The sequence below is a fragment of the Acomys minous genome, assembly GCF_964271855.1.
Source record: "Acomys minous genome assembly, chromosome: 10".
Classification (NCBI taxonomy): Eukaryota; Metazoa; Chordata; class Mammalia; order Rodentia; family Muridae; genus Acomys; species Acomys minous.
The window spans coordinates 116,910,003-116,931,950 of NC_140491.1; positions in this window are offsets into that span (position 1 = coordinate 116,910,003).

A 21,948-nucleotide genomic window follows, 5' to 3' on the forward strand; every position below is an offset into this window, starting at 1 on the left:
ATAGCCAAAACACTATGAATGTAACATTTATATGATTCTTGATTGTTTTGTGGTCCTTCTGGTTGTAAGTAGTTTATTGTATATATGTTTAATAATATAAATTTATATGTAAAAAATAAAAAATATTAAAATTTAAAAAATAAAATTAAAAAAACAAAAAAGCAACTCAAATAAATTTCGTGGTTCATATGAATATATGTTGTGAAGATCATTTGCTTTTCTTTGATAAATTTGACAAACTGGAAGTTGTGAGGCATGTGAAATGTGAATAACAGAGCACTGTAAAGGCTGTAGCTGTCTTGAGGCACAGGCTTTAAACACTGGCCAACTACAGTCCTGCTTAACTCCTTAAGTGTGAATCATTTCTCACAGCTGGATGTGTGGACTGCTACTGCTGAAGTGCCCCTGCCTCATTTTAATCCTTTACTGACCCCCCCTCATTAAATTTGTTTTCATTTATTTTATTACTACATTTAATTATTGCATTTATTTAGAGAAAGACAGAAAGGTATACAGAGAGGAGGGGGAAGAGAGAGAATTGGAGGAAGGGAGGGAAAGAGGGAAGGAGGGAGGGAGGAAGGGAGGGAGGGAGGGAGGGAGAGGGAGAGGGAGGGAGGGAGAGGGAGCGGGAGGGAGGGAGAGGGAGAGGGAGAGGGGGAAGTGAGAGGATTTGAAGGCATCAGTTTTCCTCTCCCACCTGGAGAACCTAGAGTTTGTGCTCAGGCAGCAAAAGCCCTTGCTCATCTACTCCATGACGTCTTCATAAACTGTTGAATACTGAGATTGAGTTTTAAAACTTTCACACTTCTTGGATGAAAAAAGGAATGAAAAAGTTCAGATATAAGGAGGACTAGTCATTATCTCAAAGATAAAATGTGCTAAGTTGATGGAGTAACTCTGAAGAGGGAAAGGAGGTCATGAGCAACAGAGATAATATGAAATAGTGATTCCAGGAATAGTTTCAATGTTAAGATGACAGACCTTTTAAATAGTTTATGTGTGGCATATACAAGAAAAGGAAAGAAATACTTTACCATATTTAAATAAATAGCATAAATTTGTCAAGTTTAGTGTTATATATTAAATACTATACTATAAAAGATAATCCCTTCTTTTAAAGTTTTTAATGCCAATTATAAATCTTTTGGCATTATTTTATTACCTACTATGACAAAATGCCCATTTTTATTTAATGCTTTGTTTTCATGTAATAATTAATTTTCACTTAAACATAAGACTAATTCTTTACAAATCAGCCAAAATTAATAATAAAAGAGTTAATAGTGATAAATAATAAGAAAAACATCAGACATTTTGAAATTCTGGCTTCCAAGTCCCGTGATAGTGAATTCCAAGAGCAAGCAAGCTTTGCATTGTTTGGTGTTAATCTTGTGAAGCCTTTGTTTATGGGAAGCCTTGATTTCTGCTCCATTCTCTCATCCCATTTAGATCCTCTCTCCGTTGACACACTGTCTCAGCAGCAACTAATGGTAGTCATTAAAATGTGCTCAAATTGTGGAAGATGTATACAGTAATATGTTTCTGGAGGAATTTAATAATTGAAGAGGCAGTCACTTTCTCTGGCCCTTGAAACGATCTGGCTAAATTTCAAATGGGAAATTACATTCTGTTTGTCTCTGTCCCCTAGTATTTTCATTTGCTTGGCAGGATCTTAGGAACAAAATAAAAACAAGCAAAATAAAAATAGAAATTGTGACTTCATCACAGAATAAAAATAGACATCCTAATCATCCATATTGTTCACCTATCTCCAGACCCATGTAGTATGTGTTGCACAATTCAATATCACTGCTATGGATGGTTAAAATCCACGGTCATATTTATTCAGAAAATATTGAAATACATTTCTTTCTAACATTCTTATATATTTTTCTTTTTATTTATTTATTTTCAAATTGAACAGACAACGCAATGCACTAAGGAACTAGAGCACAGACAAATCCAAAGCTTTAATAGAGGGTAAAAGAAGGCATCCTATGCCTGTACAGACATGTCATACAATTCAAAGGGACTGCTATGCTGCATCCCCCAAGCAATAATTTTCATATATTAAGGCAGTTAAACAGATCCCATATGTAACCATTAAGCATCAAATGCTTTAATTAATTATTCTGTTAAAAAATGTATCCATGGGCTGGTACTTGATGGAATATCAACCATTGTAAGTGGTTACTTTGGAGACCATGGGGCATGGTGTTGGAATATATGTCTAATGGTTTGCACGCCATATGAAAAAAGCAAGAGCATCTGATTTTGCTTTACAACACAGTAGAACTTACATTTCCATTGCTTTTGAGTAATATTTTTAAGAGGTATTTCACTGAACTGTTAGAAATAAGCTGTATTACCTCCCTGTTGAAAATATGATGGAGAGTGGAATTGGGAGGTTAAATGGTTTGCCCACTATCTCATGCTAAGTTATTGGCAGAGGAAATACAGAATAGCCTCTGGACTTTAAATCTGTTGCTTAGCTACTGATCTACAATAGCTCCCAAATGACTTGAACTACAGAGTACTAGAGAATTTGAAGATACAAAAAGGATCATGCCTCCACTGAAATGAAAAGTGGGAAATTCTATCAGCATATTGTTCTGTCCACAAGCCACCTGGTAATTCTCATCAAATAGATTCCTGTATTAACATATCCAATTTAGTTTTGAGTCTTCACATTATCATAAATAAATTCCCAGATGATGCTCTGTTGCACATGTCCACTAGAAAAATCTTAGATTAACCCAAATAATATCTCTGAAATATATGTAGGTAAAAGAAGTCTTACAAAGTGTTATACATACTTTCCTGGTCTAAATTAAAATGAGCAATACTAATGTCATTCAGATAATATATGCTCTTCAATATACCACTTTGATAGGCCAAAAATTAAGCAGGATTGATAATGCCCTATTGTATCAGATAAAATATATCTTAATTTAAAGTATACCATTCTGGCAAAATTTTATTTGAGTCAGAAGAGTCCGTAGAGGAAAAAAACAACCAATATCTTTTTTCCACCACCTTCCTACCAAAGAAAAAACAAGATCATTTTACTTATGTTATAACTATGCACCTTCTTATTCTACTGTCCGTATTGTAAACTAAATACCTGTTTGAATGCCTTCTTGGTGCCTGGGAGGGGTAGAGGGAGGCAGAGATCTTTTCCAGTTCCAAGAATACCTCCTGCTTCTCCAAAGGATATTTTGATTTCCCCTCTGATACCTCTTATGACCTTTACATTTAATTCCTGTGGAAGTGTGACATTGCATGAGCTGACCATATAGACAAGGAGAGTCTTTAAACCTGTAATTTGTGGACGTAAATACATGGGGAACCATGGGAGACAACTATGTTTGTCTAAAATCACAAATTCTTTAAATCCAAGATACTAGCAAATAGAACACAGGAGATATCATCAGTATGCACTTGTATGATTCATTGTGTTACTTTTTTCACAGTCAGTAATTTAGAAAATTGTGAGCACTCCAGAGCACCCAGATTCTGAGTAATATGTTTATACTGCAATCAAATGCTCTCCTCCATGGGCTGTATCTTAATCCATAATTTAAAAAAAAAATACTAACTCTCCTTCCAAGTACTTTTCTGGATTCACAATTGCACATTTGCAATTGTTTTCTGAGTGCAATACCAATATATTTTTACAATGACTTTTGAAATTATATCTACCTCATTTAACCCTCCATTTCCTCCCTCAAAATCCTCTCATGGACCTCCATGGCCTGACACGCTTTCAAATTCATGCCCTCTCCTCAATTGTTGCTATACATGTATGTATGTATGTATATATGTGTGTGTATACTTATATATTACTAAACATATAAATACAACCTGTTCTGTCTACATACCGTGAAATGTATGTATACATTTTCAGTGCTGACAATTTGATACAAATGTCAGTACTTTGTCTTTGTGAAACATCTGCTCCTTCAAATCATCTCTTTAATGATTGTCAATTCCACATTTATTATTTAACTTATATTATCACAGGGACTGTGAACATGAAAATATTGTGTGGTGTCTTCTTTGTGTTCATAGTTCATCAGAGTGCTGCGGTCCCATATGTTTTATGAATTCTCTTTCTTTCTTTTATTATAATTTATTCATATTACATCCCAGTTGTTCTCCAATGACTTGAATCTTCCCATTCCCACTCTTGCTCCGTCTTCCACCCTATTCCCCTCCCCTAGACCTCTGACAGGGGGGCCCTCTTCCCCCACAGTCTGACCACAGACTATCAGGTCTCATCTGGGTAACATGGTCCCCTTTCTGTGTGTGTCCGAAGGGCCTCCCTGCCAAGGGGAAGTGATCAAATCTGAGGCAAAAGAGTTCCTGTCAGAGGCAGTCCTCTCTCCGCGCACAGCCTTGGAGAATGAGCTGTCCATTGGCTAGGTCTGAACAGAGGGTCCAGATCTCTGCATGCATTGTCCTTGGTTGGTGCATCAGTTTCTGCAGCCCCTCCCTCCCATAATTTTCAACATGTGTGTATTTCTACAACCTCTGGAGATTTTTTACTATGATGTAATATCTCCTTTCCCTTAGATGAACTGGAATGTGGTCTACACATTCTCTAAGAAGAAACAATGCAACTGTGAATAGCAGTCTAGTGTTATAACTATGTGAAATCTAAAATACAGAGGAAAAGAAATTTACACATTAGTGAAAATAGTTTATGACTAAATGAAATACTTAACTAATAGCATTTCTATATGACTTCTCTATGGCAATCTGTCTCTTGCTTTTAGGTATCTATGTTTCTTCATTCCATACAGACATAAATATAATTTAATGGAAATATCTATTATGACTAGAAGCCAGTCTATAAGTTCATAGACATATCTCAATTTCTAAGGAAAATCATCTTAATATTTTAGTAAGTAATACAGTGTTAAATTTTAAAAGCATACTTATTTATCTATATCATTTGATAATTTATAAATCATTAATGCAAATTTTTAATTTTTTGCTTTTTGTTATGTTTGTTTTGTTTTGTTTTGTTTTTTGAGACAGGATTTCTCTGTGTAGCCTTAGATGTCCTGGACTCACTTTGTAGACCAGGCTGGCCTCGAACTCAGAGCTATTGCCTGCCTCTGCCTCCCAAGTGCTGGGGTTAAAGGTGTGCACCACTACCACCCCGCCCGAGCAAATTTTTACTCTTAATACTGTTAAACTACTATATTCAGAATAATATTATTATTAAATTCAAATTCCTTATGCAATTTCTGTAAGCATTTATTATTTTTAATTTCTTAAAATTGAATAAAATTTTACTGATACATAAACATGAGATATCTTTCCATCTCTGATATCTTCTTAAACATTTTTCTTCAAGGACTTGAAGTTTTTATCATAGGACTCTTTCACTTCCTTAGCCAGAGATATCGCCAAGACATTTGATGTTATTTGAGACTATTGTGAAGGTTATTGTTTCCATGATTTCTTTCTCAGACCATTTTTCATTTGTATGTGTGAGAGGTACTGGGTTTTGTGTGTTAATTTTGTGTCTAGCTATTGTGCTGAAAGTGTTTATCAGCTGTAGGAGTTCCCCAGCAATATTTTAGGGTCACTTATATATATCATATACATTTATATACTATCAATTCATCTGCAAATAAAGATGCTTTGATTTATAATATTTACTATTTATATCCCTTTGATCTCTTTAAGCCTTTAGTTTAGACTTTAAGCACTATATTTAAAAGAAATGGAAAAAGTGAACAAATTTCTCTTGTTCCTGATTTTAGTGTGATTATTTTTTTTAGTTTCTCTCTATTTAAGTTGATGTTGGCTATGAACTTTCTTCATTATGTTTAGATATGTACCTTGTATCCTTAACCTCTCCAGGACTTTTGCCATGATTACATGTTGGGTTTTGTGGCCATCCTACCAAAACCAATCCCAAATTCAGTGTAGTCACCATCAAAATTTCAACACCATTCTTGACAGATATTGAAAGGACAATTTTCAGCTCATATTGCTATAACAATCCTGAAAAATAAAAGAACTGCTTAATATCTCACAATGCCCAATTTCAAGGTGGACTACAAAGCTATCACAATAAAAACCAGCATGGCATTGGTATAAAAATAAACACATTGATTGATGGAATCAAAATCAAGTCTTGTACACAATCCACATGTCTATGGACACTTGATTTTTGATAAAGAAAAAAATACACACTAGAAAAAAGACAGCAACTTCAAAAAGTGGTACTGATCAAACTGGATGTTGGCTTATAGAAGTATGAAGAGAGATTCATATTTATCACTCTGCACAAAACTCCACTCCAAATGGATCAAAAACCTCAACATAAACCAAATACACTGAACCTGAACTGAAACAGGATAAAGTTGGAAATGGCCTTGAATTCACTGGTGCAGAAGAAGACTTTCTGATTAAAATATTGTTATTTCATGCACTAAGGTCACCAATAAGTAAAGTTGACTTCATAGATTTTAAAACCTTTTGTAAGGCAAAGGACACCATCCTTTGGACAAAGTAGTAGCCTACAATATGGAAAATTATTTTTACCAACTCCATATCTGATACAAGACTAATATTCAAAGTACATAAGGAATTTATGAAACTAGATATAAAAAATAAATTCCGGTTTTAAAAAGGGGTGTGGTGGATCTCAACAGAAAATTCTCCTTAGAGTAAATTCAAATGACTGAGAAACACTTAAAGAAATTTTAACTTCCTTAGCCATCAGGGAAATGCAAATCAAAACTACTGTGTGATCCCCATCTTATACCTGTCAGAATAGCTAAAATCAATAACACAAGTTACAGCATATGATACTTAGGATGTGGAGCAAGGGGAACATTCCTTCCTTGCTGGTGGGAGTGCAAACTGGTGCAACCACTATGGAATCAATATGGTGGTTTCTCAGAAAGCTGGCAATGGAAGTCTCTCAAGAACTAGTCATATCACTCTCCGTTACACACCCTAAAGACAGATTCTCTGTGAGACCACAAGGATACCTGGTCAACCATGTTCATTTTGGAAATAATGTAGAAGTACCTCAACAGAAGAATGGATAAAGACATTGTGCTATGTTTACATAATGGAGTATCACTCACTTGTTTAAAAAAAAAATGCCATCATGAAATTTGCAGGCAAATGAATGAAACTAGAAAAAAATCAACCTGAATGAGGTAACCCAGACCTACCTATAAAGACACTATAAATGGACTTCACCATTAAGTAAATGATAACCAAGCTACAATCTGTAACTCAGAGAGGTCAAGTAAAAGGGAGGAGTCTATGTGGGGATAAATGGATCTCTCTGGGAAAGAGAAATGGAATATACTTTGTAGGTAGATTGGGTGCTGCTGGGGAGATAGGAGAGGGATAGTTAAGGTCGGGAGCAGATGGGGTGGAAAGAGTTTTTTTTGGGAACAATCACTGGAACTGGGGGCTTTTTGTGGGCAGTACAGAAACCTAGCGCAGTGCAAACTTCCTGGAATCTATGAGGACTGCTAGTAATGGAGATACAGTGTCTCAACTGTCCTTCTCTTGTAGCCAGACAAGGCTTCCAGCAGTACCGGGATTGCTTTTGATTAAATAATCATGGAGGGGGTTCATGGAGGTTCCCCTAGTGCCCATGTCCTATGTCCTTAGGCTAATGCTGACAGAAGGTTGCTCTCTACAAACTGTCAGTGGAGCCCCATTGCCAGGGACAGCATCCCCACAGGTCACTGAACACAGAGCAGGTGAGCTGGTGCCTGCATGGAGCCTTCACCACTGTGTGGTTATTAGTCATTAAATAAATGATAAACAAACTACAATCTGTAACCCAATGAGGTTAGGCAGGGACTAGGGAAGAACACACATCTCCATTGGAGGTGGATTCAAATAGATTTTATGGTTAGATTGGGGCCATGGAGGGGCCAGGAGAATTGTGGGGAAGGGGATATGGGATTGAGAGAGAGAATGTGAAAAGTGACAGCTAATGTGGTGGGGAAGGGGCATTTAAGGATTGTAGGAAAACCTATTACCATAGAAATGGCCTAAAATATATGAAGGTTGACCTAATGAAGTCTCAAAAGACTGAGGATGATGAACCCCAGATCGAGTCTCTTCTCACCAACAAGCTTCCAGTACTGAGACTGGCTACATTCAAGTAAGTTATTGGCCAACGAGGTTCCATAGTAAAATGCAATCAACCCAGGCAATTGCCAAGACAATAGATCGCTCTCCCCAAACTGGCAATAAGACCCCATTGCTTAAGACAACACCAACATAACTCATTGAATATGGAGAGATAAAGGTGGTATTTACATAGAAACTATCCCCCGTGTTCTGATGTCTTTTGTATGAGAAGGTATTTTGCAGGCCAAGAAAAAAAAAAAGAAAGAAAGAAAAAAAGAAAAGAAATGTAAAAACCTGAGAACTACAAACTTTTCTGATGCCTGGGAAATGGTAGAACAAAGCTTCTGGGAGTAATCAATCAACATCTGATATGACTTAAGGCCAATTACAAAGGATGGAACGCATAACAACACTGCTTGGGTGACCTAGAATCAAAGTATAGATAGCCCAGAGATGTAAGGTAAGACCAAATATTACTGGTCTGAAAAAAAAGTAACAATTAAATGGCCCCTAATGATATTTGGCTATCCTCATAGATCGGTGCCTTAGTCATGCACCATCAGGGAGGCTTTCCTCCTATAACAGATGGGGAAACAATACAGAGAGCCACAGCCATACATTAAACATACACATATACAGAGAGAGAGGAGAAGGGGAGGGACAGAGAGAAAGAGGGACGGCTGGGAGACTATAGAATATATAAATCTAAGTGAGAAGTTTCCATCAAATTCCTCCTCGCAGAACATAGGGAACTCCATGGAAGAGGAAGCAGAAAGAAGAGTGTAGGAGCGAGAAGAGAAGGATCTCAAACTGTACTATAAAGCAATAGTAATTAAAACAGCATGATACTGGCACAGCAACAGGCTGGTTGATCAGTGGAATCAGATCGAAGACCCAGATATGAATCCACACACATATGGTCACTTGATTTTCAACAAAGAAGCCAAATCCATTCGATGGAAAAAGGATAGCATCTTCAACAAATGGTGCTGGTCTAACTTGATGTCTACGTGTAAAAAAATGCAACTGGACCCATATTTGTCACCTTGTACAAAACTCAAATCCAAGTGGATTAAAGACCTCAACATAAAACCAGAGACACTAAGTCACTTAGAAGAAAAAGTGGGGAAGAGCCTAGAACATATTGGCACAGGAGACAACTTCCTGAACAGAACACCAACAGCCCAGACATTAATGTCAACAATTAATAAATGGGACCTCATGAGGCTGAGAAGGTTCTGTAAGGCAGGAGACACTGTCAAGAGAACAAAGCGACAGCCTACAAACTGGGAAAAGATCTTCACCAACCCTACATCTGACAAAGGGCTAATATCCAAAATATATAAAGAACTCAAGAAATTAAACACCACCAAACCAAATAACCCAATTGAGAAATGGGGCTTGGAACTAAACAGAGAATTCTCAACAGAGGAATATCAAATGGCTGAGAAACACTTAAAGAAATGCTCAACCTCCTTAATCATCAGGGAAATGCAAATCAAAATAACTCTGAGATTTCATCTTACACCCATCAGAATGGCTAAGATCAAAAATTCAAGCGACACCACATGCTGGCGAGGATGTGGGGAGAGAGGAACACTCCTTCATTGCTGGTGGGAATGCAAACTAGTACAACCACTTTGTAAATCTATCTGGTGCTATCTCAGAAAAATGGGAATATTGCTTCCTCAAGACTCAGCTATTCCACTCCTTGGAATACACCCAGAAGATGCTCCAGCACACAAGAAAATTTGCTCAACCATGTTCATAGCAGCCTTATTCATAAAAGCCAGATCATGGAAACAGCCTAAGTGTCCATCAGTAGAAGAATGGATAAAGAAACTGTGGTACATATACACTATGGAATACTATTCAGCTATTAAAAACAAGGAATTCCCAAAATTTGTGGATAAATGGATTGAGCTAGAAATGATCATAATGAGTGAGTTAACCCAGAAGCAGAAAGACTCAAATGGTATATACTCACTTATATCTATCTGCATATTAGCCCAAGGGGCATGTCCCACGAAAGCCTTCACTTACCAGGAAACTGAGACAGAGGGGAGGACATGCTATTGGGACTCTAGATGAGAGAATCATGGGAGAATGGCAAAGTAGAAGGATCCAGAGGGTCCTAGAAACCTACAAGTAGAACATTATGATAGGCAGATTTGGGCCCAGGGGTCCCGCTCAAACTAAGGCACCAGCCAAGGACAATACAGGCGGTAAACCTTAAACCCCTACCCAGATCTAGCCAATGGACAGAACATTCTCCACAGTAGAGTGGAGAGTGGGATATGACTTTCTCACATACTCTGGTGCCTCACCTTTGACCATGTCCCCTGGAGGGGGAGACCTGGTGGCACTCAGAGGAAGGACAGCAGGTTACCAAGAGGAGACTTGATACCCTATGAACATATACAGGGGGAGGTAATCCCCATCAGGAACAGTCATAGGGGAGGGGAATAAGGGGAAAGAGGAGGGAAGGAAGAATGGGAGGATACAAGGGATCGGATAACCATTGAGATGTAACAAGAATAAATAAATAAGGGAAAAAATGACAGTGAAAAAAAAAAGAGAGAAGGAACATGCCACGAGAACTAGGCCCTCTAAAACAACCGAGTAAAGGTTGTATGAACTCACAGAGACTAGAGCAGCAAGTACAGGACCTACACTGCTTTAGACCACGTCCCACATGTATGTGTTAAAGCTTTCAGTTTCGTGCTTTTATAGGGCTCCTGGGTGTTTGAATAAGTGGGTCTCTAATTCCTGCACCTTCTCCTATGGCCCTTTTCCTTCTGTTAATTTGCCTTGTCCAAATTCAACGCTATCCTCTCTGTTTTATTTTATTATAATTTAATTTGTTAAAAATTGAATAAAATTATTTTTCCCACTTCAAATTTTCTTGGAATTGTTCAGAGAGCAAATGACATGCAACAAATGGCCCTGTGAGTCATACAGATTATAAAAGTACATGAGAGAAGCAAATCCTCATTTAAATATGCCCTTAGTTCAATTTTTTTCAACTAAAAGATGAAGTCAGAAAAAAGAAAGATAGAATATGTATGTGGCACATCTTAAAATAATCCGGCACATTAATTTTTACTAACAGTAGGATTAAAGTATCATCTGTAACAGATGGATATACTCTACCATGTGTAACCTGGAACTGGATGGCATTCTATCATACAGATGTCTCCTTTTAATTTTTTTTTGTCAGTCTTTGTTCTGCGGAAGTGATGCCTATCAATCTGTCTCCATTAACAATTTTTCTCCAGCCAGCTTTGTCTGTGTTTCAGAGCTTAGTGACTCTCTAGATCACCCTAACACCTGAGAGTGAAATTACCTAGAAAATAAAATCGTGTGTTCCCTGATCTTAAGAGTCTTTGTATATAGATATAAAAAGTTCAGGAAAAAAGGCATCATAATCTGTAACCTGTACCTAAGAAAAAGATAACAAAACTTATGACAAGGATAGTTTTATATAAACACACACACAAATGAGAAACAATATAATATATTTATGTTTTGAACATTCAAATGCTTAGCATTTGCACCATTTTGGGTTATATTATATTGTATTGATAAAATTATATATACTAGTTTATCACAGTAATATAGAGGTAAGACAGTGACATTAGTTAGTTGATACAGATGTGTGTAATCTCAGATTCTATGAGCAAATATTCATAGTATGAATTAAATAGTTAATTACTAACTTAACCCACTCAGCTTTATAACTGTGGCTTGGAATGAGCTGAGTATACCTTTTCATCAAATAACTCATTCCAAATTTTTCTTATCCACCCAACAGCACATATATGTAATTACTGGCTTACAGTGAGCTCTTCAGCTGACCTCCAGTGGAAGGCCTCAATCATCCTGACAGATTTCCTGTCATTTCACATAGGAGGTATTGACATTCTGTTTCTGAGCAATTTAAAATCTGTTGTTGCAATACAGTTTCTGTACTGGTAAGCTTTGAGAAACTATACTCTCATTTCAAAGGAAAAAGTCATATTGACAGCAATGTTTCCACAACCCAAGTCTTATGCAAAGTGCCATGTCTTTTTTACTTAGGGTACCTATTGCTGTGATAAAACACCATGATCAAGAGGACCAGGAAGACTAAATGTTTATTTCAGCTTGCAGGTCCATTAAAGGCACTAAGGGCTGGAACTCCAGCAAGGCGGGCAGATACCCGGAGGCATAAACTGCTTGCTTGCTTGTTCACAGTGACTTGCTCATCCTGTCAGTGAAGCACAAAGGCCCACCTGCCCAAGGATGGACAGCCCACAGTGAGCTGTGCCCACCAATGAAGGAAACATGCCATGGGCCAACATGGTGTGAGCATTTTCTTTTTTCTTTTTTCCTTGTTTTGTATCTGATATTTTAAGGATTTCTGTTTATAATTTCAATAGAAATAGATTGAGAACCCAGTTAATTCAACTTTGATATTTTAAAGTACCATGCTCAGTCTGGTGAAAATTAGTACAGGGAATAATTACCTGGATTGTAAGGGATGATGTTGAGCATGCTGGGAAATTGAGGATGTTTCTGGGTTTTCTTGAGATTTTAATGATTTTTGAATGAAATTAAATTGTGAATTAAGTTTTTCCTAGTCTTTAATAATCTAGAAATTAGTTCCATTTAAATAAGGAATGTTTGTTTACTTCTTTTCATTTTATTTTATTTTTGTTTTGTTTTGTTTTTTCTTTTTTTTATTCATTTTTTTTATTAATATATTTTACATATACATTTATATTACTACACATATATATAATAAACTATCTACAGCAAGAAGAACCATGACAAAATCAGGAATTACGTATTTTTAATTGGCATCCTTGAAGAAAACATGTTTTCTATCTTGTGTATCTGTAATTCTGAATGTAAATCAATATCTACCATATCTCATCATTATAAACTTAAAACATCTATCAAGACCTAAAAACATCTAAACCCCTAACCAACTAAGCTTAATTGTAAAACTAAAGTATCTGATCTTCAACTCAATTATAATATAAAGTTAACTTCAAATACTTTGAAAGTGCTATTACAGGATAAATAAGTTATACAAGTTAATCGTTAGTTGATCAAATCATGGTCATATCAATTACTAGTCTATTTTTATCACAAGAATATGCATCTTCACTACAACAGATAGATATGGTTCTATAGAAAGATAAGGTAAAATAGGTAAGGTCTTGAAAAACCTCAGACATAGAGAATATGGCATTTAAGGATGCTTTTATTATTTTAAAGATACTCTGATAATGAAACAGGTTAACTTCTAGCAACACAAACCCTACCTCAAAGAGGATGATGAGCATCAAAGAACCTCCTTATGGAGATGGCTTCAAATGTGGCAAATCAGCCACTGGGCAATGTGTTCCTGTTTCTATCACAGACAGAATTCTGCCTAAAAATGGGCAAGCTTGGATGCAGGCAGAGTTGATGACCAAACTCTGCCAAGGCAGGGTAAGTAAGTCCTCAATAGTTCCTGCCTCACAAATAGGTCTGTCAAATATAGCGGGCCAGAAGGCTGAAGATGATGCTCCAACATTATAGAGAGTTTTGGGTGACTGTTTAGGCAGCAGATTGTCTCTGTCATATTCTCATTTGGAAAGCTACTAACCTGCACTCCCAGCATACTCAGATAATCAATTTCATTCCTTCTCAAGTCTCTAGTGGGAGCATTTTCTTAATTGAGATTCCTTCTTCCCAAATGACTATAGCTTGTGTCAAGTTGACATAGAACTGGCCAATGTACTAATGAGGAGGGTGTGGAGAATGAGAAGGAGCTAGGATGTTGGGAAGGGAAGAAAATCTCCACATCGTTGCAAGTATTTTATCTCGTACAATACACATCATCTACCCTCAAACAGCTAGTTAAAGTTAATATCTTTATGAATGATGTAATATCAACTTAGATGTAATGTTTAAGTGGTATTGCATTATACATGCTCACTGCTAGAACATAAAATATGATCATTTTATTAGGTTTTTTTTTTTTTTGCATCTCAAAAACAAGCCCTCACTTCTAGGTCATTTGTGTTTTGATGAAAATTATTTTAAATCTTCCCTCTATCTTTTTTAGATGAAAATATTGACAGTTTTGTTACCTTTATTTGAGTTCTATTTTTTTTTCATTTTTTTTCCTTTATTAATTTATTCTTGTTACATCTCAATGGTTATCCCATTCCTTGTATCCTCCCATTCTTCCCTCCCTCTCATTTTCCCCTTATTCCCCTTCCCTATGACTGTTCCTGAGGGGATTACCTCCCCCTGTATATGCTCATAGGGTATCAAGTCTCTTCTTGGTAATCTGCTGTCCTTCCTCTGAGTGCCATCAGGTCTCCCCGTCCAGGGGACATGGTCAAAGGTGAGGCACCAGAGTATGTGAGAAAGTCATATCCCACTCTCCACTCTACTGTGGAGAGTGTTCTGTCCATTGTCTAGATCTGGGTAGGGGTTTAAGGTTTACCGCATGTATTGTCCTGGCTGGTGCCTTAGTTTGAGCGGGACCCCTGGGCCCAAATCTGCCTATCATAATGTTCTACTTGTAGGTTTCTAGGACCCTCTGGATCCTTCTACTTTATTTGATTTCTATGATACTTTCTTCTTTTCTGTGTTAATTATGATGGTTAAGAATTTCAAAACTATGATGAATGGAAATATAAAAAATGACTATGTTTAATATTTACCCTGTATGAAATGGAAATATTAGTTGAATAATTAAACTGTAAAAAAACAAATACACTTTTAAAAATTAAAAGTCTTTCTTCTTATGACATTTACATACTTATGCCATTTCACTTGGTCTTTATTTATGCCCAGTGTACTCCCTCATCACTCCATATACCTATGCGTGCGCACACACACGCACACACACATGCACACAAGTACACACATATATTCATAATGATATGTTTAAATATCTTAAAAGTATCTTACAAAATCAATTATTTATCTTATATATAACATAATAATCTATCTTCCTTGTTATGAACAGGTAACTGCAATGTTAATAATTAGCATCATATTTTCATTTTCAGATCTTTTATCCTAAGTGTCAATAGTTCCAAAAAAAATCTATGCAGACTATAGCAAAGAACTATATGGCCAAAGTGAATGTTTTTATTAACTTATAAGAACAGTGTTGGTGATACCTCATTCCTCAGAGAATTCCATCTATACAACAGATGCCTACAGATATTACCTTATTGTAACTGAAGGTTACTGACATGACAGAAATCATCCTTTAAGCTTGTTCTCTTATGAGAGTGATGATTGTTGTGTCTATTCTCCTCATCTCTTCTATGCCTCTACACACTTAAGCTAATTATTTCTGTGCTACTGACTCAGTCTTGGGTTAGCATTATTCCCAGTTTCCTGAGAAAGCACCAGATTAATTTGCAAAGTCATTGTAAAAGTTTGCACTCCCACCAGCAATGGAGGACTGTTCCCCTTTCTACACATCCTCACCAGCATGTGTTGTCCTTTGAGGTTTTAAACTTAGCCATTCTGATACATGTAAGATGGAATCTCAGAGATATTTTGTTTTGCATTTCGTTGATGATTAGAGACATTGAACATTTCTTTAAGTGTTTCTCAGCCTTTTTATATTCCTCTGTTGAAACTTCTCTGTTTAGCTTTGAACTCAATTTATTAATTGGATTATTTGGTTTGATGGTGTTTAATTTCTTTAATTCTATATATATTTTGGATATTAGCCCCACGTCAGACATAAGGTTGGTGAAGATCTTTTCCCCAATCTGTAGGCTGTTGTTTTGTTCTGCTGATAGAGTCCTTTGTCTTACAGAAGGTTTTCAGTTTGAAGAGGTCCCATTTATTAATTGTTGATTTTAGAGCCTTAGCTGTTGGTGCTCTCTTTAGGAAGTTGCCTACTTTTTCATATAACAGATTTAATATGTGGTTTTACGTTGAGGTCTTTAATCCACTTGGACTTTAGTTTGTGCGGAGTGATTAATATGGATCTATTTGCATTTTTCAACATGTAGACATCCAGCAAGGCCAGCACCATTTGTTGAAGATATTTTTCCCCATTGTATGGATTTGGCTTCTTTGTCAAAAATCAAGTGTGCATAGGTATATAGGTTGATTTCTGGGTCTTCAATTCGATTTCCATTGATCAACTAGCCCATTTCTATGCCAATACCGTATGAGGTTTTATTATTGCTGCTCTATATTAAGCTTGAGATCTGGGGTGGAGATTCCTCCAGAACATCTTTTTTGTTGTTGTTGTTCAGGATTGTTTTAGCTTCTGGAGTTTTCGTTTTTTCGGTACGAAGTTGAGAATTGATCTTTCTAGGTTGGTAAAGAATTGTGTAGTTTATTTTAATAGGGATTGAATTGAATCTGTAGATTGCTTTGGGTAAGATGCCCATTTTTACTATGTTGATCCTACCAATTCATGAGCTTGGGAGATCTTTCTATCCTCTGATATCTTCTTCAATTTCTTTCTTTAGAGAATTGAAAATTTTTACATATAGTCTTTCATTTGCTTAGTTGAGTTAGTCCAAGATCCATTATATATTTTTAATTAATCTTGTATCCAGTCACTTTGCTGAAGATGTTTATCAATTGTAGGAGTTCTCTGGTGGAATTTGGGGGTTCACTTATGTACATTATCGTATCATCTCCAAATAGGGATATTTTGACTTCCTCCTTTCTGAAGTGGATCCTCTTGATCTCTATTTGTTGTCATACTGCTCCAGATAGAACTTCATGTACTATATTGAAGAGATATGTAGAGAGTGGGCAGCCTTGTCCAGTCCCTGATTTAGTGAGATTTCTTTGAGTATTTCTCCATTTAATTTGATGTTGGCTATTGGTTTGCTGTATATAGCCTTTATTATGTTTAGATATGCGCCTTGTATCCCTGGTTCCTCCAAGAATTTAAACACAAACAGATGACAAATGCTTTTTTAGTATCTGAGGAGGTGAACTTTTTTTTAAGTTTGTTTATATGATGGTTTATGTTGATGGATTCCTGTATTTTGAGCCATCCCTGCATGCCTGGAATGAAGCCTACTTGTTCGTTGCCAGGGATATTTTTGATCTGTTCTTGGATTCAGTGTGTGAGTATTCTATTGAGTTGTTTTGTGTCAGTGAGAAATTGGTCTGAAATTATCTTTCTTTGTTGAGTCTTCATGAGGTTTAGGTACCAGGGTGATGGTGGCCTCATAGAATGAGCCTGGTAATGTTCCTTCCATTTTTATTTTGTGGAACAATTTGAAGAGTATTTGTATTATCTCTTTTTTGAAGGTCTGGTAGAATTCTGTGCTGAAACCATCTGACCCTGGGCTTTTTTTTTCCTTTGAGTGGGAGACTTTTGATGACTGCTTCGATTTCAGCAGGAGAAATTGGAAATTTTAATTTGTTCACTTGGTCTTGGTTCAACTTTGTTAAGTGGAATTTATCAAGAAAAGTGTCCATTTGATTTAGATTTTCAAATTTTGTGGCATACAGGCTTTTGAGGTAAAACCTAATGATTCTTTGGATTTCTTCAGTGTCTGCTGTAATGTCTCTCTTTCCATTTCTGATTTTGTTGTTTTGGATAGTGTCTCTTGCCTTTTAGTTAGTTTGGCTAAGGGTTTGCCTATCTTGTTGATTTTCTCAACAAATTAGCTCTTGGTTTCCTTGATTCTTTGAATGTTTCTCTTTGTTTCTATTTTATTTATATCTGCTCCGAGTTTGATTATTTCCAGCTGTCTACTCCTCTTGGGTGTTTTAGTGGCGCCCCCTCCCCTTAGGTCATTAAGTTGTCTGTGAGTGATGGTTTCAATTTCTTTATGAAGGCACTTAGTGATATAAACTTTACTCTTAGCACTTATTTCAGTGTGTCCCATAAGTTTGGGTATGTTGGATCTTCATTTTCATTGAATCTTAGGAAGGCTCTAATTTCTTTCTTTATTTTTTTCCTGATCCAATTGTCATTAAGTAGAAAGTTGTTCAGTTTCTATGCATGTGTAGGCCTGTGCTTATTTCTGTTGCTGTTGAGGTTCAGCTTTACTCTGGTGTGTGTGTCTGTGTTTGTGTGTCTAAATGTGTTAAATTTTGAAGTGTTGATGTAACTGATATTCTACAAAATGGTTTCAGTCTTTAATATGTGTTTAATTCCTGGTTATTATTATTTAGCATTGACATGACTACACAAAGTGATAGACTATGATGATATGTATATATATATATAATACTGACAAAAATAAACGTCTTAGTGATAAAATTAACTATATCCTCACATATTAATATATCTTAGGTGGATATCTTTTTTCCTTTTAAAATAAAGGTTAACTATTTCTTTGTTTATTTTTTACATATATATTTATATTATGATAAATATATACAATAAACTGCATACACCAAGAAGAACCAGGAAACAATCAGGAGTTATATAAATGTTACATTCATAGTTTAGCTATTTGTATTTGGAAACCTTGAAGAAAACATCTTTCCTATCTTAAGGCCAACTATTTCTATCATTTAGGTTCATAATACTAATTTGTTCTTTACTCTATTTTCTTTTTTTCTGGGGATTGACAAGAATATTATCTGTTAGGATTATTTGGAAAGAACAGATGCTCACAGCCAGGCTGTGCTTGGGCCACTCTGCTTCTTTTGAGAGTTTCCACGTAAGTGATAGAATCGTCCTTTTTCCCTTTGTTGAGACTGCACGAACTAGGTGAAGGCTTTTCTGGGAAGTGTGAATTAGCTATGACAATAAAGCATTTACTAAAGCTTTATTATTGCACATCAGAAGTCTGTAAGAAATAGAAGAATCTTGTTAAAGAGATCGGACACAACAAACAAGAATCTATATTTTGGAATGGAACTATTTCTGAGAATGACTCAATTATCAGGCAAGTTGAGTAGACAGGTTCTTAGATGAAGAAATGCTGTGGGTGTGGAAACATGCCCAGGAGTATCTTTATAGTCCCAAGGAAAAGTGAATGAAACAGCAGGAACAATGGCAATACAGACAATGGAATGAATAAATAAAATAGAAACAGAAAATATGATAGTAGCAATTAAATTTCATTATGTATTTATACAAATGTAACATTTCCGCGGAAGTACAACAAATTACAATGTAACATGTATTTTGAAACCTTTTCTTCAAGTTTAAACTATGAAACATTCATTTGACCACAAGAAAGTATAAAACAGAAGTCATGGCATGTCATTATTGACCAATTTATTATTCTATTAGAAGAATAAAGAAAGTTATGTGCATCAGAAAAATAGTTTTGTCCAAATTACTCTAAACTGTCATGAGTTTATATTCACAGATACAACTAAGTTATTAGGTATTTACCTATTAACTATAAATGTAAAATTCTACATTTTTCAAATGACTATCCATATAAATCAAAATACTATCTGGAGCTAAGTAGAGAAACTGTGCTAATTACCGGAACTTTATGACATCTAGTATTCAGGAGATTGCTAGGTAACTACATTAATTTATTCTGGATTAAAACATATTTTAACAAACACTTAGAGATAATTTTAATAAGGAAAATCCATTTATATTCACCCCCTCAGGGAAGATGACAGGAAAGCAACTCCTCATGGGTGTTATATGGAAATTTATGCAGATATACAGAGTGTGTGAAGAGCACACGATGAGTTTTAAGCAGTGAAAAGACAGGTAAAACTTAAACTTCTCCATGATTTGTGCTGTGGGAATTGTGCAGCTTCCTGATTGCGTTAATTGAAGAGTGGCTGGAGCAGCGATCGTGCAGATGTCAGTGTGAAGGCTGCACAGATGAGCACAGCTGTCAGCAGCAGGTATGCTGCTAGTGCGCTTAATTTCTACATCACATGCAAGTGGCAGCTTGAGAAATGAGATGCTACAGTTAGGTAGGCTAACAACAAATATATTCTTGTCCTCAGAAACGCACTGCATTTTAAAACACAGATAAGACACATGTTAAAAGAAGTTGATATTTTTAATATGGTATTGTCACCATGAAAAGAAGACACCATATCTGAAGAAAGCAACAAATCCATTACTGTAATTTGTTTATTTAATATTTTTCTTTAAAAATGTAAACACATGGCTAGTATTTAAAACACATACTTATAATTAAGATAATTCACTATATTGCTAAAATTATATGTGATATTGCACTAAATTTGGAAGAAATTCTCATTTAAAATCATCAGTGTGGATTATATTTCAAGAACTCAGAATTGTTCCGTGATGCATATATACTTTGCCTATGAATTTGGTGTTTGATACTGTTGTTTGTATTCAGCTGTCTCTGAGATACTCAAGTAGAGTAAAGCTTTTTCTAAATTGCTATTTAGAAACTTTGTAATCTTTAGATAAACTGTAATTCATAGAAATACTGATTTTTTTTAATCTCGTGAGAATTAGCCTCTCCAGGGAGTAACTCTTCTTATTGGTTGTAGAATGGGGGGAGGGTGTCATACTTGAATCCGTAAAGACACACACACACACACACACACACACACACACATATATATATATATATATATATATATACACATATATAAATATGCACAATAAAGGTCTATCTACTTGAGAGAGTGAGTGATGGTACATGTTTGAGGGAGAGTAACTTGGAGGAACACAGGAAAGGAGGGGAGAGAGAGAAGAGATGCAATTGTATTCCAGTGAAAAACATATCCAAGTAGAGAGTTCAGAGTGTCTTTGTAAGGCCAGAAGTGTCCTTTCACTATTCACTGCTCACCACACTGTTCAGGCTGCCTCAGATGAGGGGGAGCTGCTTGGAGACTTCGTTGTAGCTCCAAAGGGAAAAATAATTCTTCAAGAAACACTACCTAGGGATGGAGAGATGGCTCAGTGGTTAATAGCACTGACTGCTCTTCCAAAGAACCTGGGTTCAATTCTCAACAACCACATGGAAGCACATAGCCTTCTATAACCCCAAGATCTGATACCTTCACACAGACATATATGCAGGCAAAACACCAATGTACATAAAATCATAATAAATAAATTATTTTTAAAAACTTAAAAACAAAAATAACACTACCTTTCAGTCTTAAAGTTTTACTGTTTGTATTGGGAAACTTCACTGAAAATTTTTATTAATTTATTATGAAGAAATAGAAAAAATAATTTAATTTAGAGAATCACTAAATATGAGAAAACACAGACAATATCAAACAAAGTATTTGGTGCACATGTAGTTACTAAAAGACTTATAAAACCACTATGGTAGAATTGTTTTCTTTTGATTTTCATATGAAGCATGTACGTTACATGATCACAAATGCTGATTCTCTAAAACTTTAGCAGATGGAATAGACAAAATTGAACCAAAAATGTTATTGATTCTTTGACTCAGCTCCTCACGTTCTTCAGAGTTACAGATAGATTATTAAGTCAACTGATAGATAAATAAGGAGATGTAATTATTTTAAACAAATTGTTAATTTGAAGAAAATGAACTTAACATTAAATAATTATAGCATAATAATGAAATGCTGATTTTACACATTGGCATCACAATTCTTTTAATAATTTATTTAGTAACATGCAAAGCTTGGTAGTAAGCAACAGCTCTTTAGTTAGACATAAGACCCTGGAAACTGAGTCAACTATTAGGGCTAGTGAAGTCATGGACCTCAGAGGAGAATCTACAACTTTAATTTTACTAATCATGTATATACCCTAACTACAGTCTAAATATTTATCCTTATCCCATCAGATAAGTAAGGACGCTCCTCTTTGCAACAAAAGGAGATGATTATAGGAACCACAACCAATCAAGATGCAGAGTTTGGAACCCAGTCCCAATG